Source organism: Cupressus sempervirens, chromosome 1 (genome assembly GCF_028749045.1).
Source record: "Cupressus sempervirens isolate cs-2001-9-10 chromosome 1, ASM2874904v1, whole genome shotgun sequence".
In the NCBI taxonomy this organism is placed as follows: domain Eukaryota; kingdom Viridiplantae; phylum Streptophyta; class Pinopsida; order Cupressales; family Cupressaceae; genus Cupressus; species Cupressus sempervirens.
Window position 1 is genome coordinate 798,542,000 of NC_143118.1, and position 26,452 is coordinate 798,568,451.

Consider the following 26,452-nt stretch of genomic DNA (forward strand, 5'->3'; position numbering starts at 1 on the left):
GGATATAGAGTAAATTGAGGTATATCAATGGGAGAGAATGATTAATGAAGAGGATTTGAAAAGAAAGTCTCTAACTGTTGGTATTCTTGGAATTAGATGTTTTCATCTATGTTGCCATCAATGCCAAATGGGGAGATTGTTGGAAGCATGAATGTTGACGATACTTTTATGGGGGAGTATTGTAGAGACATGATTAGATTATTATCATGATGATATGTTACATTCATGGTTGTGTTTGTTATTGATGTCAACGTAGCAATTTTCTATGGTATCTAACAGAAGAACATCAGTAAAGATCAAGTTGGCATGGATAGATCATTGAGTATTTTCACTAGTGAGTTTAATAGGAGATATTGCTAAGTGTCTAGTATTAACTTCAAGGAAAAAATATATTAATTTTGGAAGAAGTTATGCATGTTTCGGTGAAGATTATTCTAAAATGGAGTTTATAGAAGCATGTTTTGGTAAACTTGTTATATCTCTTGGTAGATTTGATATTTTTAGAAGCAAGGTTAAAGGTGTGTAGAAGACATATTGATGATGACGTGGCTAATCTCACTCATCATAATATTACACATTCAAAAAGTTATTCAAGTTACAAGGTGATAGATTAATGCTATCGTTAAGTATAATGTGCTCTTAATGAGGTCCTAAAATAATTAATTGAGAAGGTGTAATAGATGACTTAGGGAATTATTTTATAAATTTAGTATAAAGGAAGGACATTTTCTTTTTTTATTGATGAATGGAATGAATGATTGTATGAAGCACAAAGAGTGGAATATAAGAGAAATAGGTTGATATGCAAGATGAAAAAAGCAGAGCAAAGTTGGAGAGAACTTCATTGTTGAGGCTTTATTCTTAGATATGAGGTTTGATATTTGGATTTGAGGTTCATCACCTAGTCTACAAGGTATGATAGTGATTAGTTTGGTTAATAGGACAAAGGAAAGAGGTTAAAACATAGTGCAAACAATTATTCTGTAAGAAATAGTTGAGAGATCAATTAGATAGTGAAGTTTAGTTGTCTTTCCCTAGAAGCTATTTGGATAGTGGGTCCTTCTGCCTTCTACAACCCCTAACAGGGTTGGAATCTCCTAACAAGGATTCAAAGTCTCCCAACAGGGACTCTTATGTACTAAATGTGTTAATAGACTCCTAATAGGGTACATACTCTAACAAGGAATATATGTATGTATGTATGTATGTATGTATATATGTATGTATATGTCAGTATATCTTTGTGGGCATCATTCCCACTAGAGTTTTCCCTCTAATCAAGGATTTCCCTAATTAACAAATCTGGTGTAATTGTGTATGTGCATCTTGTTATGGTTGTTGTTTACTTTGATTGAGTTGTTAATATTAATTAAGTTTGATAAATGTTTTAATTGGATAATAGATTCACCCCCACCACCCCCCACCCCCAAAGTTATCTTGGTGGACTATTATTTCTAACAATAGCTTCTTATTCCATAACCAATTATTTTCAACTTGTGAAAATAAACAAGTATCTTCAGATAGGTCTAGATAGAACATGTTACCTCTTGTTTTCTCTCCACTTCCAATTAGTTCACCAGTAGCATATGTCTTTGACCTTTCATTTTGGGATTCAAATCTGTAACCTAAACTAATCAACTATGCCACACTCAACAAGTTATATTTCAAACCATCAACCCAATATAAGTTGTCACATTTAATCTTATCATTCAGTATAATTGATCGTTTACCTTTAACATAACATTATGCATCATTTCCAAAATTAACACTACTTCCATTATAATGTTTTGGCTTCTCAAACTTACTTGTATCACCAATCATATGATATGAGAAATTGTAAGAATTTGCCTTAGGGAAAAATTCACCCAAGACCAAGGAACTCAAACACAAGAACAACAGTAGACCAAAGAGAGTATGATTAGAATGATGATATATTCATTCACTATTCCATGTATGAATTCATATGAAAGTACACTAGGAGTGCTTGTATATAAAGGCCTCTAGAAAGCTTCTAGAATGCATAGAAGTTAGCAACATGATAAGTTATACAACTAGGCACATGTCCACCAGCTATGAGTTATCCTCCATTAAGCATGGGAATAAGTGCAATGATGAGAGGATAAGCCTAGAAAGGTGTAGCACACAAAATAATGTTGTAGACACCATGTGCTAAATTAAGAGTGTGAATAACTGTGTTGTCTACATGACAACTTAGTTAATTATGCAAATTCCTAAGTGTCTCACCTAAATAAATAATAGAATAATGCAATATATTAAAATAATGCATTAACCTAAGTAAATTGTAAATAGTAAATACTTACTTACACCAAAACTCCCCCCTTATGTGTAACTTAGGGGAATGCACTTAAGCTTATGAAAGCTAGAATGAAATGCAAGAAGGGTCTTAGCTACTAGGCTATGTTAGGTACCCATGTACATAATGTAATGCACTCTCATAAAGTGGAGAAAGAGGGAAAACCTTGTGGGAAAAATCCTCCCCCAAAAAGAGAGATGAAAAGAAAAGATACATGGATGGATGGAGTAGTCGAGACCCCCCCATTATGACATACATCAAGTATATACAATAGAGAAGTATGAGAAGAAAAAAAACCCATAATAGGAAAAAGTGCCTCCCTATACCCCCCCCCCCCCAAAAATGCAGTGTGTTGATCAGTGATAGCTTCTCCAATGTAGAAGTTGATCCATGACTTCTAAATAATGTTCCTCCCCTTTGGAAGAAACAATGGCAGAGGTACATGTGAGATGCTTCCCCTATGTGTAGAAAGAATCTTGATGATGAATGGTGCCTTTGAAACTTGCTCAATTGTCCTTATATCAATGCTGATAGGTGCCCCTTCCAATACTGCTAAAAAGAATGAGTGCAGATCTAGCAAGGATGGATGTAGAACATGTCCGAAAGAACAAACTATCTCCTCGAATGATAAAGAGACCTCTTGAAATTGTTGTACACAAGTATCCACAATCACATCAACCTATGAAGATAAATCATGTAGATAATGGACATGAGGGTTAGAGTGAGCCCTCACAACAACTAAAGAAGGATCTTCTCCATCAAAGAGAAGATGTATATCATCAATGATGTTTTCCAAATCTTCTATGTGTGAATCCATGAACAAACCTAAAATATCCTCTATGTAGTCATCCACTAATGCTAGAGCTAGAAGACTAGATGTACCCTATTGTGCTTAATCTATCACTATGGCAATATGTGCATGTAGAATTTTTTGATGGTGTGACCTCTTCTTGTACCTATCAATAGGACCCCACATATCTAAATCTATTGAAGCACTATAGTTGGCGTCATGATCAGTTTCCAAAATGCATGAAGTAGTCTCCTCAACAAAGAGAAGATGAATAGTATTGATGATGTCTCCCACATCTTCAATGTGAGACTCCACAAATAGACCTGGAATATCTGGAAGGAATTCATCCCATGAAGCTGAAGTAGGAAGACATGGTATATCCTGCTACACTAAATTAGGAGTATCCATGGCTAGAATTGGATTAGTAGTATCAACAGGAGCATTAGGAGGTGAGATCTCGACTAGAGATGGACGAACCATTATTGAAGCAACAAAAGATATAATGTCATCTAGAAAAGGAGGAATTATGGGATCTCCATATTTTTCCAAAGAGCCATCCACATATCATGTAGGTGAATGATCTTATTAATGACATGCTTAGTATTAGAACTCAGATTTAGTATAATAATATCCTAGATTCTGTGAATAGGTGGTTGTTCTTTAGTGTCAAAGATCAATTCATTGGAACATAAATAAGGAAATACTTCCTTATGCTCACTTCTTAGATAATCAATGACTAAAGCACTCCATTTTTTATTGTTCCTTTTTGTCAATGGTGGTCTAATTCCAAATCGACATGTGAAACAAAACTCCTCCATGAGATCAATAAATGTAAGCACCCCCAAAATGTAGAAATATTCAATCAACCCCCCCAATGTATGATTTGGGCACTCTATACTTAGTGTGATTATAATAGCCAATTTAGGGCCTATTTCTAAAAGCAATATTTTTGTCCACAAAATCTATAATCTAATTGCATATCTACAAAGCAGACCAAAAAAATTCACTTTCAAAAAAAATGGAATCTAATTATCTGTCTAAATGAGCCTGTACTAAGCATTTGAAGTGGCAAAGATTGAGATTTGTGAGTTGCAAAAAAATTCAAGAATAGAGATCTCAAACCACCTGCACCAATGTGTAGATCATGAAATTTTACCCCAAAATAAAAAAATTGCTCCCAAAAAGGAGTCCATATGAGGGAGATATTGTTGTTTGAAAATCATTGTTGTAATTATTTTTCCTAAATCGCCATCGTGGGCAGGTAAAAAATAAATGGTACTAGATTTGGCCTTAGATGTCTGATTTGGATGAAACAAAATCTAATCTGGGGGTTTTTTGACCTTCTAAATGTGATGCAAATATCTGATTTGCGCCAGCAAGCTTCAATCTTCACCTACAAAAAATCTCTCCTATTGGCCTAATGGCCAAAAAAATTTCCAAAAAATAATGCAAATCCAAAAAAAAATATCAAAGATTCAAATAGTAAAATTTGTAAATCTGAAATTTAAATGTATAGATTTGAAATAATCATACCAATTTTGCAAACTGAAGCTTTGGGTTGCCAATTTGCAAAAAAAATTGCCTCAAATTTGATTATGGCCCAATATGGAAAATTTATAGTCAATTCACCAAATTGATGCTCCGGATGCAGTGGTGAGGTCTGCTTTGGCTCTAGATGCTCCCAATTTATTTAGATTCTCTGAATCTTTGGATTGAAGGTGTCCTCCAAGAGGTGAAGAAAGATTGGTCTCGAATAGTTATGTGAAGAGAATCTCCCTTAGCTTTGATACCATGTAAGAATTTTTCTTAGGGTAGAATTCACCCAAGACCAAGGAGCTCAAACACAAGCACAATAGTAGACCAAAGAGAGTATGATCAAAATGATGATATATTCATTCAATGTTCCATTTATGAATTCATTTGAAAGTACACCAGGAGTGCCTGTATATAAGGCCTCTAGAAAGGTTCTAGAATGTATAGAAGTTAGAAACATGATAAGTCATATAACCAAGCACATGTCCACTAGATATGGTTTATCCTCCATTAAGCATGCGAGTAAGTGTGATAATGAGAGGATAAGCCTACAGAGGTGTAGCATGCAAAATAATGTTGTAGAAACCATGTGCTAAATTAGGAGTGTGAATAATTGTGTTGTCTACATGACAACTCTGTTAATTATGTGAACTCCAGTGTTGTAGACACCATGTGTTGAATTAGAGTTGCTTACTCCAGTGTTGTCAACATGACAACTCATACAAGTACACAAACTCCTAAGTGTCTCACCTAAATAAATAATAAAATAATGCAATATATTAAAATAATGCATTAACCTAAGTAAACTTAAGTAAAGTGTAAATAGTAAATACTTATTCACACCAATAGAAAACATTATCAATTATCCATTTTTCATTCTTACTCACATGTGAAATCAATGCAATTTTCTCATCTTTATTGAAATCATCTATCATTGCAACCTAAACAACTTATTCATCATGATCATCAAAGTTGCTATTAGAACTATCTTCTTCAAGAATGTACCAAGATATCTTACCTTTTTCTCTGTAGTCTTTATCACCTCAGTTGTCTTTATTGTCTCTCCTTCCTCTATACTTGAAATCTTTCTTTTCATCCTTCTCATCTCTATTAGGACATCTTGGAACAATATGACCAACTTTGTTACTTGCAAAATAGACTATAGGAAGTTTACCTTTGTATTTTCCTTTTACTCTAGGTGGCTTCTATCGAATAATGCTTCAAGCTCATCAAGATCATCATTTGATTCACTATCAATTTCCACATACTCTCTTTTATTCTTTCTCTTAGATCCATCAAGGGTCATTTTAGCCTTAAAAGAATATTCAACACTAGCAGGGGAATAATTATAAAAATTTGATAGTTTAAATGTAGTAAGACTATCAACTAGACTATCCAAGATCCTATCATTACCAAGTGTACATCTTAGTTCTTGAATTGTGGATACTCTAATTGCATAGATAGGAAGTAAATTCCTCAATACCTTATTTACCACTATCTCATGAGATATGATGCCTCTATCTCCTTTGATAGCATTCACTGCCTCTTTGATTTAGCCAAAATATATTGCAATGGTTTCACCTTTTTTATTCTCATATCATCAAACTTGGCTCTCAATCTTTGTGCTTTATCTCTCAATACATTTTTTTCTCCTCCGTGTATTTCTACTAATTTGTCCCACATTTTCTTTGTAGTTGTGCACTCCTTCACATCATAAAATTCAACATAACTCAGGGTTGTTGCAAGTTTAATCATCATTTGGTTGTACTCCTACTTCTCTTTTATTTGTTCACTTGTCATAGGTCTAGGTACCTCAATTTATTCATTGTCTAGATAGTATGATGTAGAATCTCCAATAACAAACAAGTGTAACTCATCAAGAGTTGTCATACAAGGGATTTCTCCTTGTTTAGCTTGGGTATCTCTCTCTTGTACATCTTGATCTTTGACTTGATTCCCTTCAAACTTTCAATACAAGAATCTAAGTTCTATATCAATTGTTAGAATGATTTAGAATAAATGAGAGGGTGGTGAATCAGTTATCCTTAGCTCCAAATATACCAATTCTACTTTGAACAAATTCAAACAATCTCAGTAAACATTTCAGTCCATATAGCAATATATCAGAAATTTAACATTATTTAACTCTATGTTATGTCTATGTATTATGATTAATAGTAAAATAAACAACTATAAAAATAATATTCATAAAGTAACATCCACACATGTAAATAACACTTTGACACCAGGATTTAATGTGGAAACATAATTTGGGAAAAACCATCAAGTAACATGCTACCAATTTTTCAATCTTCTGAAGTGAGCTCAATTAAGAGCCAACCTTATTAAAGGTTATAAAATATATCATTAAATATGACCCTATTAAAGGATTTAATCCTCCTATTAGAAATGGCCTTGCTAGCAGACTTTGGATAATTCCTTTACAATGTCACCTTGATTAAATGATTTACAAAATGACTATTAGGCCAACCTTGATTAAAATATTTTGATTGTCACAATGGTTAGAATGTAATAGTAGATTTGATCTATAAAACACAACTCAATTTATAAATTCAGATCTCTATTTTCTCATCTATTGGTTCTTTGGTTGGCCTCCATTATCATCTCCATCACTGATCTTCTTGGAATCCTGTCAAGTAATCATAATTCACTAATCTCTTCATACTTATCCTTTATTTCTCTACTCCTCATAGCTTCTCATTAATATCACCAATCAACAAAAAACCAACCTTAGAAAAAATCTCATAAGTCTCCTTAAATAAGTAAATTTTCTCTTTTTCTACTTAAACATGACCATAGATCTTAGGGATAGGTTACATTCATCGAATCCTTCCATCATTTTTTCCTCCTTTTGTTTTCATGATACTTCTAGAAAATTCTGATCAAATTCTTGCCTTGAATTGTATAACAAACTTTTTTCATGTACTAAATATGTGAGCTCATCAATCCTTATCATTGACACACTTTGCCTCATCCAAAAAATCAACTGTGTCAGCCTCCAACTTGATTCTTTTACAAACCATGAATTTTTTTGTCACTCGATAATCACTAAGTTCTTTTGCTTAACCAACATTGTGTGGCTTAACATCTACTAGCTTGCTCAACCTTTACTACGCTCAGTCACTACTAGCCTTTCTTCATAAACTTACTCATTATAACTATCACTTGTCTTAAACTATTTGTTCCACTTCTACTTAAGTTCCTTAATCTTTTATTTCAGCTCCTTCATTGACCAACCAATAGTGATGCTTAGTCATGCTTAGAGTTTGACTCAAATCTTATCATTTTACTTATACATCAATTTCAATTATCTTCTTTACTTCATGTAATGATTAAACAATATATTCTCTTGTCAATGACTAACTTATCAAGTGCCCATTATAATTTATTCCTTTTGAAGAGACTCTGAAGAATGAAATTTATACCATTGTTAGTACGTGTTATGTTTTGATTCCTAAGAAGTATGATTTGGATCAAAAGAATACAACCAAAGAAGGTAAAAGATTTTTTAAATAATAAGAATACATAATCTAAGATCATGTGCCTAATATATTACCACCTATGAGGAATAGCAATCATTGCATGGATATTGTCCCAAGAGATAGTTTTCCATATAATTCTACACACTAAATGACACTTGTAGAGAATGAAGGTTGTATAGATAAGAGAAAGAATCTCTAAGGAAAGGTTTGATCAAAGAGAGTTCGAGTCCTTGTGTAGAACCTATAATATTAGCACCTAAGAAGAATGGAAAATGGAGAATGTATATTGATTCTAGAGTTGTAAACCAAATCAAAGTAAAATATACGTTTCTTTTATCTAGGATAGAAAACATAATGGAATTTTTGAGTTGAGCCAATAGTTTACAAACATAGACTTGAAATATGGATGTTGTCATCAAGATACAAAAATGTAATGAGTAGAAGACAATATTCAAGACAAATTTAGAATTATATAAATGGTCAATGATGCCATTTAGATTGAATTGTACACTGATTACTTTCATGAGATTGATAAATGAGGTATTGAAGAAATTCTTGGGTAAGTTTTTTATTGTATATTTGGATGAGATTTTGTTTTTAGTAAGGTGAAAGAGGGTTATTTATTGCACTTAAGAGAAGTATTTCATATATTGAGAGAGGAAATGTTGTTGATAAACATCAATAAATATTGTTTCATGAAGGAAGAGATGCTATACTTGGGATCTGGGATGTATGTGGATGGATTGAATATGGACATCAAGAAAGTACAAGAAAATTTTTATTTCCCTACACTTGGCATAATTGGGGAGGTAAGATCATTTCATAGATTACCTAGTTTCTGTATATGAGCAATGTTAATATGCTAATAGAAACCAAATTTAAATAAAGCTTCTACAAACTAAACAAAATTCATAAACTTCAAGATAGACTAAGATGAGCTCTCAATTGAAAATATGAGCCATTAATGGGCTCTCTCAATGAGAAGCTCTCTTGTTGAGTAGCTTTGTCTAAAAAGATAGGATGTATGCTCAATATGCTTCCAAAGGCTTCAATGGATGATTGTGGATTTTTGGTGTGGATAGATGGCTTTAGTATGGATTTGGATCTCAAAATAGCATTATAACTTTACTTCATGGATTTGTGTTATTTTGTAAAGGGGAAGGATCCAATTTATAGGAAAGAGGCTTGAGGGATTGAGGGCTAAGATGCAAGGATGGGAAAAAGCTTATGGAAGGCTCAGATTGCATGAGAGGAGAGCACATGGATTGTGCTTCCTTATAGCCAATCAAGGAGTGACACATGTCACATGGTGAGAGGATGGAGGAAAGGGCAAGGATGAGTCAACAAAGGAGGCTCAAGAGATAAAATCTTCATAAAGACCCTCATAATGACTTGTAAGAGCAATAAAAGGGCTTGTAAGAGTCATTTATGACCTAGTGGACTTCATAAAGTTTTATGGTTGAGATATTTTGAGGGTGATGAGAGAAATTTTGACTTGGGCTTGATTAGGAAGGTTCTAAGCTTGCTTAGGCTTGTGCAAATGATTAGAGGATGGATTAGGATGGTTTAGAATTAGCTTAAGGATAGGCAAGTGGATGGCATTTAATGAGGGTGGGTGAAGGAAGAGATATTTGTTAACTTTGGCTTGGGTTAGTAAGTTTTAACCCATGTTTAGGGAATGTGACAAGGTTAGGAAGGGATTAGGATTAGGTTTAAAGACATCTTCTAGAAGAGTCTAGACTTTGGATGAGGATAAAGACTTTCTAGAATAGTCTAGAATTTCCTAGGATGAGGATGAAGACTTTCTAGAAGAGTCTAGAACTTCTTCGGATGAGGATTAATTATATTTTTAGGAAATAAATAAAGTTTTATTTATTTCAAGGGTTTGGGTTGAGGAGATATTTATTAAAACTTTTTTAATAAACATGAGGATTAATATTTAATCTTAATTAAATATTTTGAGTTGGGATTAGGGGTAGGAAATGATGGAATTAGCCTTTAATCGAAATTAAAGAAGGATTAGAAGATTTTGGAAGAGGTTATTGGTCATAAGGAAATTGGCCAAGTTTTGGGCAAAAAATAAATTTTTTATTTATTTTAGGATTTTTGGTCAATTTATTAATTAAATAATTAATAAATAAGAAAATAATGTTTAAATAAGATTTAAACGTTTTTGGGAGGGATTTCTTAATTAAATATTTTTAATTAAGATAAAGGGATTTAATGGCATAAAAATTAATTAATTAATTAAATAAATAATTAATTAATAAATGATGATGTCATCAGGACTTTTTCAGAAAATAAAATACTTTATTTTCTAAAGGTTTTTAGGTGTCTACAGTTTCTATCAAAAGTTCATTAGTAATTTTAGTTCAATAAATGTATCCCTCTGACTGAGATGATGAGAGGAAATGTAAATTACACTAAGTGGACAAAAGAAGGGAATAGAAATTATTAGTTTTTGAAGAAAAAGTTGACTAGAAAGCCTATTTTATCCCTATCTAATTTGACTAAGATATTTCAATTTGATTTTAATGCAAGTGGGAATAGAATTGGAATTGTACTAGGTCAACAGGGAAGACATATTGCATATTGTGGTGAGAAGTTGAATAATGAAAAGAGAATATATTTATTTTATGATTAGGAGTTCTATGTCATATTTCAATCTTTAAAGGAGTGGAGACACTATGTGTTTCCTAAGGAATTTGTGTTGTATACATATCATCAAGCATTAAAATATTGGAACAATTAAGGTAAGTCAAATCAAAGATACATGAAATGTGTAGAGTTTTTGTAGATTTATACTTTTGTATTGAAGCATAGAAGTGGTATGTCAAATAGATTTGTTGATGCTTTGAGTAGGGGAGAAAAAAATTAGATAGATATGAGAGATCAAGTGCTAGAATTGAATGAATTGAAGAATTTGTATAAAGAAGACCCTAATTGTGTTCAACCATAGAAAGCTTGTAAAGAACCTATTAGAGTGGACTAGAATAAATGGTTGGACTATTTCATTCAATATGTGATGTTGTTTAAAGAAACTTAGTTTTAAATACCTATAAATTTTATCAGAGATAATTTGAATAAGGAAAATACATTATGGGTGATTAGTAGGACACTTTGTATTTACAAGAAAATGTCTTTGGTAGGTGAGAATTATTTTTTGTAAAAATAATAAGAATGTAAGGAAATTTTACCCAATTATAGAGCTCATCAAGTTACAAAAAGCAGTAATCAGAATTTGTGATTATAAAGGCCTTTGACAATATGAAAAAGACCTTAGCAAGATGTAAGAATGGATTTCATACTTGGATTATCTAAGACATAGAGAGTGAATGATTACATACTTGTACTAGTGGTTATATTTTATGACCCATTTTATACCATGTAAGAAGGAAATAGATGTAGTGCATGTAGAATGCATATTTTTTAAGGAAGTTATGAGATTGCATGAGCTATGTATTAGTATTATTTCAAACATAGATACTAATTTTTTTTGTTACTTTTTTAGGACAATAGCAAGAATATGAAGAATAATATGGAGTTTAGTTCTATATTGCATCAACAAACATATAGACAAATAGAGATTGTGAATTGAAGTTTGGGAAATTTCTTGAGATTCTTGGTAGGAGATAAAGTTGGGAGTTGGGAATTGATTCTTGCTCAAGTTGAGTTTTGATAAAATAATATAATAAACACAAGTATAGGTAATTGATCCTAGGGGAGTATCATAATTGAGAGGCATTGGTCATGAAGATAAGAGAAGTGCAAAAGTGGAGGAATTTTTAGAACACATGAAGTCATGACATGATCAAGTAAAGTAGCATTTCGAAGGCATGGACCATAGGTGTTGTTGGAAACTACAATTGAAAAAATTCTTATACTGTCATTGATGTAAAATATATTGGTGACATGGTTTTCTATATAATCTAAGCATCATGTCTATTTGATTGATGAAGAGGATTTGAGAAGTTTTTCATTACAAAAGAACCTAGAGGAAAGGTTGATTTATGAAGAGGAAACTACAAATGGACATTTAATCAGTTAGAATTTGAAAAGATAAATTGATTGTTTAAATCATGTTACAAATGGAGAAGACATTAATATTTAAGTATTAAAAGTGTGAGAAAATATAGATCAAATACATCAAGCTAACCAATCAATAGAATAGAAGACTGAAGAATTTTCAAGTACATGTTGAGTGATGCTAGTGTCATCCAAGCCATAGTAAGTATCGAGAAGAATTAGTATTGACCAAGCATCAGTCTTGACTGAGTGATAGTATATGTACCAAGCAAGAAATTTGGTAGCAACCAAGTAACCCAGTGATGACTAAGTGTTAGAACACAATGTTGGTTGAGGAATATCATTTTACTAGTTTATGAGAAATCATAATTTCCAACTGACTAAGTTGATTTCTTGGAATATGGAAAGCTTTTTGGAGATAAGGATCTATGAGTTGGATCATTCAATATTAGGAGAGGATTAGGTAAATGACCTAAGGATTGGATTCCAAGAGAAGTTTCTAGAAAAGAAGCAAAAAACTAAATGGCAATCAGATATGTTGTATTTAATGGATCTAATCATAAACCCTAAGATTTATGTTAGTGTTTAAGTGGAAAAATATCATAACTACCTATTTAAGAAGATACAAGAGAAAACTTTCTACATGGGTAGAGAGGTTATATGTGAGTGAAGGAGTTTCAAAGAGTTGGAGCAAATGCTGATGTTATTAAGTGGTGAATCGAAGTCGAAGGCTGAAATAAGTTGAGAAGAAGAAAAGAGTGATTTCTTGAAGTGTTTCCAAGAGAATCAAGGATAGAGATGACCATGAGAGCCTATCAATGAATCAGCTCATGAACTTAATAGAGATCTATAAATGCAAGTTGAGTTGTACTTAATAGATCAAAACCCTATTATTACTTTCTAACTATTGTAAACAATATTTGAAATCCTTTAATCAAGGTTGACCTAAATTTCATATTGACTTAACAACCATATGTAAATCCTTTAAGAGGGTAAAATTCTAATTGAATGTTCTAAAGTCCTCTAACAAGGCTACTTTTAATAAGGTAATTAAATCCTTTAATAAGTTCACATTTACCAATGTATTTTGTAACCTTGAACAAGGTTAGTTCCTAATTTATAGAGCTCGCTTTAGAAGAGTGAAAATTAGTGACATGTTGCTAGTGGTTTTTCCCAAATTGGGTTTCCATGTTAAATCCTAGTGTCAAACTTGTGCGGATGTCATTATGGTGTTTTACTTATTAATGTTTACATTTTGCAAGTCTGTTATATTTAGAATAGTGGACAACTAGTTGATGTTGATAATAGTTTACAGTAGAGATTGAGCAATGGAATGATGAGATAAGAAGTTGTTGAAGTGTTTGTTTGTTCAATTGGTACATTTGGACCTTGGATAACTAATTCACCCCTCTATCAATTATTCTAAGTATCCTAAAAATTGGTAGCAGAGCATTGGTGCTTGTAGAGAGAAGTTTGAAGGTACTCAAAGCTAAAGATCATGGCATACGAAAAGGAGGTACCAAAACTTAACAAAGAGAATTTTCCTACATGGAAAATGTTGATGAGGCTACATATAGATAGTATTAGTGATGTTGTAATAGATTTTCTAGGCAATGCATATTTGACTATTAAAATAGTTCCTCTGAAGACCTAAGACAGGAAAGAACACAATTAGTCAATGTTGGAGATTGCTTCATCCTTCAGCCACTACAACATTTGTGTTAAATTGCAATGAAATTTTTTATGGTGGTGTAATTTGTGGTCATTTTCATTTATTTTTTACAATTGTTGCCAATTTCATTGCAATACTAACATCAGAGTTGTAATTGTGACACCCTCACAAGCATAAAACAAAAAAAAAATGACAATCATTTTCTATTTGTTTTGATTTTGGAGAGCTACGCATGAAAGAGTTGGAGAGCTTCAAATGAGGGTGGAGAGTTGTGAACATTTTCATGGCCCTTGTGATCGATGTATTTGGTTGTTGTGACCTTGTAATCTTTTCATTTCATTTATGTGCCCTTATTCTATGATTTCATTGTTATATCATGCTTTTTCTCTACGATTTCATTATCATGCCATGCCCTTGCTCTATGGTTTCATTTTCATGTCATACCCTTGTGATCTATGTTCCCTAGCTCTAGGATTTTATTCAAGGGTGAGAAGTGGTATGTATGTAAATGTTTTTTTCTTTTCCTTGTAAACATGTATGTCTTTATATTTTTTACTAAACATGTATCTCTTTATATATTTAGAGAGGTCTTTTTCAAGGTTCTTATTACATATATGATCCTACCACATATATATTCCAAAACCCAAATAATAAAACAATAAAACTCACTCCACCCATGCTAAATGACTTACTTCAAGATCTTGAACAAAAATAATGCAAACCATGAAAAATGGGCCAAGTTCACCAGAATTTTTTTGAAAAACATATCATAGCAGATATTTTTAGAAAGAAACAAGCCATAACTAGTTAAATGGGTCTAGTTGTTGATTAGCTAGGTTGATATATACATTTATTTAATTGGGCTGTGGCTTCTACAAGGGAATGAGCCTCATGATTATGCATATGTGCTTGATGCATTTCATTCCTATGATATATGTTTGTATTTCATTGTTGTGCCCTTGCTCTAGGATTTGGTTATCATGCCCTTGCTATGCAATTTTGTTGCCCTGTCATTCCCTTACTCTACAATTCCATTATTTTTTTGTGCACTTGCTCTATGATTTCATTTCCATGACCTAGATCTACAATTTTCTTCAAGTGTATGTACATGTTGGTTTCTTTTCCTTCTATATAGATATCTCTATCTCCTTTTGAACATGTATATTTAGAGATCTTTTTTATGGTTCTTATTACATCTTAGCTACACAATTGAAAAATTGATCTAGCTACATACATATTCTAGAATACAAATAAATGAAAAATAAAACTCACTCAACCCATGTTAAGTGACTCACCTCAAGATCCTCCATAAAAATAATGCAAACCAGGAAAATTGGGTAGAGTTTTTTAGAAATTTTACGAAAACGTATCATAGCAGATATTTTGATAAAGAAACTAGCCATAACTAATTAAATGGATATAGTTTCTGATTTGTTAGGTTGATTACAAATTTCTTTAGAACTGTCATCAAATTAGGTACAATAAAATGAACAATCAGTTGTTCCCAGCTAAAAGGCTCAAATATAGCTTTCCAAGGTGAGAAAATTACATATGCAAGGAATTGAAGAATAACTTCAGTGAAGAGTTGAGTGTAAGGAGTCGAAGAAGTAAGTTTTTCTTCTATGTAAATGCCATAATCATGAGGCTCATTCCCTTTCAAAAGCCTCTTCCACAATGACATTACCTCTAAACCATGCAAAAGATTTTGAAGTGATTCCCAACCTTGAAACACTCTTATAAGCATTTGGTACTTGGGATCATCATGGGGAGACTATGCCAATACTTGAAACACTCATATAAGCATTTGATATTTGGACTATAAATTCTCAAAGACACTTGCAAGTGATTCCAATATCATAGTACCTACCACAACACTTTCCTAGATTTAATCTAGTGGCTCCCATAATATCCTCTATGTTGTTGACCTGTTGTTTCTATTGACAGTCTATTTCTAAAGCTACTCTTCATTCTCTTTCTAAAGTTGCTCCTCTTTTTCTCTTGTGCCTTAAATTTTGATTATCAAAATTTTAGATATCTACCTCTACCTTATCTAAAATCAACTTTATAGTGTTGTAACTCTAGCATAGATGTTTGATCATCGATAGCTTTCATTTCAGCACTCAAGTTTTCAAGATTGGTCAAGACCATCACTTGCAGACCTCTCATGTCAATCACTTTTTTGTACTATTTCAACACCATGTTCTTGCTTTTGAGCTAATAGTTCTTCAAATGCATTTTCTTGTAAAACATTAATTTTGTTGAACAATTATAAACTCTTAGAAAGTGCATTGTTGTTATCATGTATGTATGTATATATTTATGTATATATGTATGTATGTATGTATATATGTATGTATGTATGTATATGTATGTATATGTATGTATGTATCTATGTATGTATATGTATGTATGCATGTATACAGAGAGATCTTGTAGATTTTGGATTATGGATTTAAAGAAAAGAAAAAAAAAACCACGACATAAATCATTCCCCATTTGTTTTGATTAATTGTGGAGAGTTGCATGCAAAAGAGGGTGGAAAGCTCCAAACAAGGGTGGAGAGCTCTGAACATTGGTGCAAATTAGTGGAGATCTAGGATTTTTTTTTCATTCCCTTGTGATCTTTGTTCCCTTGCTCTAGGATTTTCTTCAAGGGGAGAAGAGGTGCCTATGCAAATGTTCTTTTCTTTTCTTTCTAAATGTGTATCTCTTGTTCATATATAATAACTTTGGCCAAATTCAAGGATAACTAATTATAATGATAGTATGCATATGTGCATGTATGTATATAAATTAGTTCACTATGTGAACTACTTTATAGACATACATATACACTTGCATAGTACTTGTGCTAAATTAAATTAATCATTCATGTCTTGAATTCACACAAGAAATTATCCTTACATTTAATCGAATTTATTCATACCAAACTAAGTATCTAGAAATATGTACTTACAAATTATATTATCTCTTGATGATTGAGTAAAGATCTCATGCATAATATTGTCCAAGTAATGATCGGATGCATTCAAATTAAGTCATAGTAGGATCAATCAAATGATCCATTTATGTAACTTCATACTTGTTTTATTGAACATTTTGTTTAACATAATCAATAATACTAGAATTATATAGCTATAGCTAGTACTCTTGTTTATTTTATTTAATCATATACATTTAAAATATTATTTTTCTTTAAATTAGACTGTATATTTGTTATCACTAAAACACAAATATAGATCTCTGATAGTTATCTTTTTTAATTTCAAGAACTTCATATTTAATGTGAATATTTTCCACTACTAGACAGTGGAATAGCAACAATGTGGAGCCACATAGCTCATGGATTTTTCTGCCAAATTATATCTTTGTCCTTCAAAAATATTATAGGTGAATGTTCTTCTGATTATCCATATATTTAATAATTTTTTGCTTGTCGTTTGAGGTTATTTTCTATTATAAGATAGAGACATCTATCATAAGGATGGACATGCCAATTTTGATCATCTTGCTTTCAAAGTCAATTCCCTTATCTAATTAATAAAAATACTTGCAACTAACATCCTAATTTTCTACAACTTGCTTGATCAACCATTCACACGAGAAAATCATCCCATATCCATACACAACATCTAATCTTATGTAATTCTCTCTCCTCTAAAGACCCAATACATGGAGCATTATCATCATGAGTGGACTCACTCTCCTCAGACAAATTCAATCAAAACTATTGATACCAAACTAATTATGCAGAAATATGTACTTACAAATTATATTATCTCTTAGTGATCGAGTAAAGATCAAATACAGTTTCCAAGGTGATAAAATTGCATATGCAAATCTATGTATGTATGTATGTATTATGTATCTATGTATGTATGTATTTATGTATCTCTTCATCTCATTGATGTACCCTTGTGATATCTATATAAGGATGTTTGTATGTATGTATATGCATATTTATATGTGTATATATACATATATACACATGTATGTGTTTGTATCTATATATACACATACATATACATAAAGATAAGCTTCTCCTATCACCTTATGGGGGAAATATAAAGAGATACATGTTTATTAAAATAAAAAAAAGAACATTTACATAGGTACCTCTTCTTCCCTTGAAAAAAATTGCAGAGCAAGAACTACTACATTTGGGCCCGAACACCACAAATTACATTGCCATCAAAAATTGCCATCACAATTTGACCCCAAATGTTGTAGTGCTACAAAGGGCATAGAGATCACAAAGGAATGACATGGAAACAAAATCACAAAGAAAGGGCATGGAGATCACAAGGGAAAAACAATGAAATGCAGAAATCAAAAGGGAACGACAACAAAATCCTAGATCTCCACTGATCTCCACTAAAGGAACAACAAGGAAATGCAAAGTTCATAAAGGCATGACAAGAAAATTTAGTGATCACAAGGGCACAACAATGAAATCTCCTCCAACATTTAGAGCTCTCCACACTCGTTTAGAATTCTCCATTCCCACGTAGCTCTCCACAATCAAAACAAATGGGGAATGATTTATGTTGTGTTTTTTTAATCTAAAATTAACTTCACATTGTGTTTTAACTCTACCATAGGTGTTTGATCCTTGATAACTTTCATTTCAAAATTTCTACAGTTAAGTTCTCAAGTTTTCTCTTCATTATGTAGTCCTTTCCATCATTAAAAACAAGACTTGAACAAAATCAATGATAAAACAAAGACCATATTCTAAAATCCAAATAATAAAACTCACTCGACCCTTACTAACTGACCTAGCTCAAGATCCTGCATAAAAATAATGCAGACCAAGAAAAATGGGAAAGAAATTTTAGAAAAACATATCATAGCAGATATTTTTAGAAAGAAACAAGCCATAACCTAGATAAATTGGTCTAGTTGTTGATGTTAGAAATGCTTTAGAATAACTAAGAGGGGGGGTGAATTAGTTATTCAAGGTCCAAATGCCCAAATTAAAAATTTTCATCAAGTAAAGTGAGCCTATTAAATTCTTAATGCATCCAAGCTTTGAACTTTCCTACTTAGCAAGTTAATATAAAATCAGCATGCAAGCATAACACATGAAAGATCAACAAGAAACACAATGATTTACATGAAAACCCAATTTGGGAAAAACCACCAGTAACATGCTACTGAATTATAATTCTTTTGAAGTGATGCCCTATGAAAGGCCTGCCCTGTTAAAGGCTACAACACACTATTAAATGTGACCTAGTTAAAGGATTTAACCACCCTATTAGAAGTGGGCCTGGTTAGAGGACTTTTGAACATTCACTTGGAATCGATCCTATTAAAGGATTTTTAAATGCCTACTAAACCAACCTAAGTCCATTGGATTTTACCCTAGCTTGTACAATTTTTAAAGAGTAACAACAAGGGCTTTTGACCTGATACAACTCACAATTTAACTTGCTAATTTCAGATCTCTATTCAGCTCTTCACAATTTGCCTGGCTTTCAGTCTCTATAGCTCTGACAGTTTTTTCTCCTTTCAAGCTTCATCTCCTTGAGTCTTCATGCTCGATGTACCAGTGCAATCTCCTTTATGACCACTTATTGAAGCAAAGTCTCTCTGCCCTATTCTTCCTTCTTAATACCTTCTCCTTGACATCCTTCAGTAACTTCACATTTTGGCACCCAACTACTCTTGCTTCTTGGCCTATGACTCCTTAAATAGAAATATGGAATTGCTTTTCCCACTCAATTCTTTCCTCCTTTAATTTTAGTTAGAATGGATTAGGGAGGATTCATTGAATCTAACCCACATCTTATTCTTTCTAGAAACATCATGAAGAATCCTCTTGAATTCACCTAAAAATGATTTATCTAAAATTTTGTGCCTCCAACTCATCATCCTTATCCTCCATCTGGTTCACAAAATTCAAGTTAACAAACTTGTCAACTTAGATTTGGTGAATCTTTGACTTTTCAAATAATGCAATAGCTTAGCACTATCGAAATTTTGGTGCTCGGCACATACTATGTTACTTGGCACCAACTACATTTTACTGATGCTCGACACCTACTATGGATTCACTCAACATCCACTGAGTTTTTATGATGCTTGGAACCTATTACTTTTCTCAGCACCTGAACACACTCAGCTCCTTCTATATCACTTGGCACACACACTAGATTTTTCATTTTCTTGGCACTAACTAAAAATTTGCTCAGCTCGAACTAGCCTGCTTGACACTTACTAATGAACTTAGTTAAGCTTTGCAAACAACCTTGTTACAAATTATTCTTCTAGTGTTTCTAAGTGTGGCCAACCTCTGTATCTTCAAGTATATTATCAATACATCATTTTACCATTGTCTTAATTGATCCTTGCATTTCATTACCAAACCATAACTCAACCTTTCCCTTAGCTACTTTTGTTACATCTTGTTGATTAAATCTTCTTCATCAATCAACTAAGTGATAGTACTTGGATCTTATAAGTAATTATCATTCCAGTAAATAACAGGTTTGACATCAATAAAAAAACAATGATTGAAAGCATTCTTCATCAACAATCTCTTTCTTTGCAATCAATATTCTTCATTTTTCAACAATGATCTTTTCAGTCACATTTCCAACAATCTCGCTCTTCGGCATTAATGAAAAACCAAACTGATCAACCAAATTATCAAAATGCTAACTAGGTTAAAATAGTAAATCAAATGCCAAAAAGAAAACTTTATTCTAAACTATTCATTTTATCAAAAACATAAACTAGCTTATGACTCCATCTAAATTCTTTTGCTAATAAATTGTCTTCTCCATTTTTGTTTTGCTATTCCTCTAATTGATTCTTGTCTACATTATTTTTTCCTTTTGAGTTGTTATTTCCTTTTTGTTTTTTTTCTATTGTTCTACCTTTACATATCTAACCATTCTTTTTCTTTCTCTTTTCAGTGGCTTACCACTGTTTACTTTGTTCTTGTGATGCTCTTGACTCCCTCTTACATTATTTCTCCCTCTGCATGCATTGATCATTTTCTATTATTCAGGTATCAGCTACTTCTCCCTCTATTCATTTGATCCTATAGATTTGATTAGTTTCTTCTATTTCTCCCTCTTTGACAACAATGCCAAAGATACATTATCTCAGCATCTTAACATGCAAGTATAACATTTGCAGGTACTCCAATTTTTCCTTTTGTCACCTTGCTTGTGATTGATTTGGAACTTCAGCACTTTGATTACTTCAGGTATGATCCTAAAGTAAATATCCTCTGCATCAATTTGTAATATGCCAACAATCAAATCATTTTATGTAGGGTAGTCTTGCTTTTTCTCAAGTAGCCTTGGCTGGGGGTATCACCCCTAACTTACTTCTAAGATACTCAAAATCATCTTTAGGTAGTTCTTTTGTAAAGATTTCAGCAATTTGTTCCTTTGAGCTGACTTATTCCATCCTTACTTGCTTGTCTTCCACCAATTCTCTTACATAGTGATAATTGCAATATGCTTTGTTTTAGCATGCACCACATGATTCTTTGATATGTTGATGGAACTTGTGTTATCACAATAGAGTATCACAGGTTTAGTTACCTCTTCCTTCATACCTTGTAGTAGATGTTTGATCCATACAATATTGGTGTAGTTGATAGTAGTAGCAACATATTCAACTTCTATTATGGACTATTAGGTGCAACTTTTCTTTTTGTTGGCCCAAGTGACCAATCTTTTAACTAAGAAAAATACTCCTCCACTGGTGCTCTTTCTATCATCAATATTACCTCCCCGGTCTGCATCAATGTAGGCTTTCAACTCAAACTTCTCACTCCTCTTGTAGTATAAGCCAAAGTCATCTATTCCTTTTTGATACCTCAATATTCTCTTTATTGCCATTAGATGATTTTCTCTTGGGTTAGCCAAAAATATTGCCACTATTCCAACAACTAATGCAATTTCTAGTCTACTATGTACAACATACTGCAACTTTCCAATCATTGATCTATACATTGTCTGATTTACTTTAGCTAACTCATCATTCTTGGATAACTTATGTCCTATTACCATTGGTGTACTGATTAGTTTTGAGTCTTCTAATCCAAATGTCTTGAGTATCTCCTTGATGTATTTTGATTGGGTCACAAATATACCATGCTTCATTTGATGTACTTGTAATCCAACAAAGAATTTGATTTCTCCAAACATTGACATCTCAAACTTATGTTTCATTTGGTCAGAAAAATCTTTGTATAGGACATCTTTTCCTCCAAATATTATATCATCAACAAAGATTTCAAATATCAAAATGTCTTTACCATTTTCTACCTTATTGTATAGGTTGTTGTTGTCATCTATTCTTTCAAATCCTATCTTCACAAGATATTTGTGCAATCTCTTGTACCATGCTCTAGGTGCTTGCTTTAGACCATAGAGTGATTTATGCAATTTGTAAAACATATCCTTGTTGTTGCTATCAATAAATCCCTTTGGTTGTTCTATGTAGACTTCCCCTTCCAGTATACCATTTAGAAAAGCAAACTTTACATCCATTTGGTAGATTTTGAAACCTTTGTAAGAAACATATGCAAGTAGTGTTCTTACTCCTTCCATTCTTGCAATAGGGGAAAATGTTTCCCCATAGTCCAATAACTAGTCTGAATTTATTTCTTGTGATCTCACCATTCTCATCAAGCTTTTTCTAAAGACTCATTTGGTACTAATTACATTCTTATTAGCTGGTCTAGGAACTAGGCTCTAGGTTTTGTTCTTCTCAATCTGATCTATCTCCTCTTCCATAGCTTTATGCCAATTATCATCTTGCAGTACATCTTTCACTATTTTGGGTTCAATCTTGTTCAACAAACATGATTCATTCCTTAGTCTATTCCTTGTCATTATTCTTGCTTCTTTGTCACCAATGATTTTTCTACAAGGTGATGTCTTTTCACATTCTTGGATAGTCTTGGTTTTCTCCTTCTTTCCACATTTGATCCTTCAACTTCAGAGTCACTTTGCACATCACTGTCTGGTATTTCATTATATCTTCCATGTGTATTGATTTTAGAGTTAAAATGTGCATTAGCTTCATTCTACAACTCATCTTTTGAATGCATCTCAACATTCACTAGATGTGACTTAGCTGATACTAAAACTTGTTTCTAATTCCTAACTTGATTGGTAACATCATCTTCAATAGGCATTCCTTCATAGAGGTATACAAAAGATCTATAATCTTCTAGTTTCTTGGATTTGAACTTCTGCATGGTCATCAAAATTTATATCTTCACTCTCCATAATCTTGTTAGTGTTAGTATTCATACATTTATATGCTTTGCTTCTAGTGGAGTATCCAAGGGATATGCCTTCATCACTCTTTGCATCAAACTTTCCATTTCTAGTATCTTTAAGAATATAACATTTACAACCAAATACTTTGAAATATTTTACATTGGGTGAGTGACCATAACATAATTCAAAAGGTGTTGGATTTGTACCTTTCTTGACTTATACTCAATTCAAGGTGTAATAGTAGTACTTATAGCTTCTCTCTAGTACTTCAAAGCAACATTTTTCTCTATCATCAAGGTTTTGGCACAGTCTATCACTAATCTATTCCTTCTCTCTGTAATGCCATTTTGTGGGGGAGTTCTTGGTGTTTATTTTGTTCTCTTGATTCCTTTGTCATTGCAAAATATCTCATATTCTTTTGATTTCAACTCTCCTCCTCTGTTTGATCTCAAGCACTTTAGACTCTTTCCTATTTCCTTCCCAACCCTGTCCAAATACCACTTAAACATTTGAAATGCATCAGATTTTTTCTTTAAGAACATGGCAGTCATCATCCTAGAATAGTCATCCACAAATAGCATTATGTATTTGTCTCCTTGGTAGCTTTGCACTTCTATTAGGCCACATAAGTCAGTATGCACTAACTCTAGTACTTCTTTGGAAGTGTAGACTTTTCTTTTGAAACTTGACTTGGTCATCTTTCCTAGTTGACATTGTTTGCACATTGTGTTTTCAAGCTTCTTCAGCTTAGGAAAACCTCTAACTTTCTTCCTTTTGCTGATGCTAATCAAATTAACAAAGTTAACATGACATAACCTTTTATGCCATAACCACACATCATCAAGTTTTACAATAAGACAATTTTCTTCTTCCATATCTAGGTAAAACAAATTACTCCTAGTTTGTTCACCTTTTCTTATTAGATTTCCTTTAGTGTCATAGATTTTGGAAATTTTGTTTCCAAATTCTACTTTGCAACCTATATTTCTTAATTGTGATACACTCAGCAGATTGTCATTCAATCCTTCAACATAGTATGCATAATCACATGAGATTTTCTTTGTAAATTTAATACAACCTTTTCCTTTGATTTGGCATGAAGCATCATTTCCAAATCTAACACTATTTTCATCATACTAGGTAAAGGTGATAAATTTACTTTTATCTCCTTCATGTGATGTGAGCATCCACTATCTATGATCCACTTGTCATTTTTGTTCACATAGGTTACTAGTGTTGTTGTCTCATCTTCATCTGACTCATCCTTCATGGCTACATAGACTACCTCATCATCATTTTCATCAAACTCCTCTTCTTCAATAATGTAGCACCTTTTGCCTTTCTCCTTCTAATCTTTGCTATCATCTTCTCTTATGTTCTTGTTCTTGTTGCCTTATCCGTAGTTCTTCTTTTGTGTGCATCTTGCTGCAATATGTCTCACTTCATTACAATTAAAACAAATGATGGGAAGCTTACCTTTGCCTCTATGAAATCTTCTGGCCAGTAATGCTTCCAATTTTTCCACATCTTCTTCATCTGTGTTACTATCACTGGATACATATTTTACCTTTTTCTTCTTCTTCTTTGATTTCACCTCCTCAGTGCCTTTTAATGATAGCTTGGCCAAGAAAGTAGATTCAAGGTTTTCAAGTCTATAGTTATCAAAATTGGACAACTCAAATGCAGTGAGTCTCCCTACTTTTCCTTCAAGAGATAATTGATTTCCTGGGACACACCTTAGCTCTTGGATGGCTGAAACTCTAATAGCATCAATGGGAAGCAAGGTTCTTAATTATTTTCTATTAATAGTAGCATCTTCCAAATGACCACCCAAACTTCTTATTGCACTTACCACTTCTTTCATTCTAGAGGCATATTGAGCAGCATTCTCACCTTCCTCCATTTTCATGTCATCAAACTTTCCTCTGAGGCTTTCTCTTTTTTCTCTCTAAACATTCTAATCTCCTCCATATATATCAGTCAAAGCTCTCCACATATTGAATGCAGAGTCACATCCCTTCATGTCATCAAATTCAACTTAGTTGAGGGTAGAGGTAATCTCCAACATTGCTTGATTGTGCTCCTTCTTTTTCTCCATATCTTCTATAGTAGGTACAACTAGATCAACATGTTCTACTTCAATTGAGGTTTGAGTATGGTCACTTATCAATCCAAGGTGCACCTTCATCAACCTTTGCCATGTAGTGAAGTTGTCTCTGTTAAGTTTGGGAACTTCTCTCTTGGACATCTTGATGTTCCTACTTCTAGTACCTTTAAACTAAATTAGTAGATGGCTCTAATACCAATTGTTAGAAATGCTTTAGAATAATGAGGACGGGGGGGGTGGGTGGTGTGAATTAGTTATTCAAGGTCCAAATGCCCAAATTAAAGCTTTTCATCAAGTAAAGTGACCCTATTAAATTATTCATGCATCCAAGCTTTAAACATTCCTACTTAGCAAGTTACTATAAAATTAGCATGCAAACATAACACATGAAAGATCAACACATAACACATTGATTTATTTGGAAACCCAATTTGGAAAAAACCACCACTAACATGTTACTCAATTCTCACTCTTTTGAAGTGATGCCCTATGAAAGGCTTGCCTTGCTAAAGGCTACAAAACACCATTAAATGTGACTTGGTTAAAGGATTTAACCACCCTGTTAGAAGTGGGCCTGGTTAGAGGACTTTTCACTTGGAATGCCACCCTATTAAAGGATTTACAAATGGCTGCTAAACCAACCTAATTCCATAGGATTTTACCCTAGCTTGCATAATTGTTAGAGAGTAACAACAAGGGCTTTTGACATGATACAACTCACAACTTAACATGCTGATTTTAGATTTCTGTTCAGCTCTTCATAATTTGCTTGGCTTTCAGTCTCTACAACTCTGACAGCTTGTTCTCCTTTCAAGCTTCATCTCCTTGAGTCTTCATGCTCAATGTACAAGTGTAATCTCCTCTATGACCACTTATCGAAGCAGAGTCTCTATGCTATGTTCTTCCTTCTTAATACCTTCTCCTTGGCACCCAACCACTCTTGCTTCTTGGCTTGTGACTCCTTTAATAGAAGTTTGAAATTTCTTTTTCCACCCGATTCTTCCCTCATTTAATTTTAGTTTAAATGGATTAGGTAGGATTCATTGAATCTAACCCACATCTTGTTCTTTCTAGAAACATCATGAAGAATCCTCTTGAATTTGCCTAAAAATAGTTTATCTAAAATTCTGTGCCTCCATCTCATCATCCCTATCCTCCATTTGGTTTAAAAAATTCAAGGTAAAAAACTTGTTGGTTTAGGTCTTGCAAATCTTTGACTTTTCAAATAATGCATCAGCTTGGCACTATTGAAA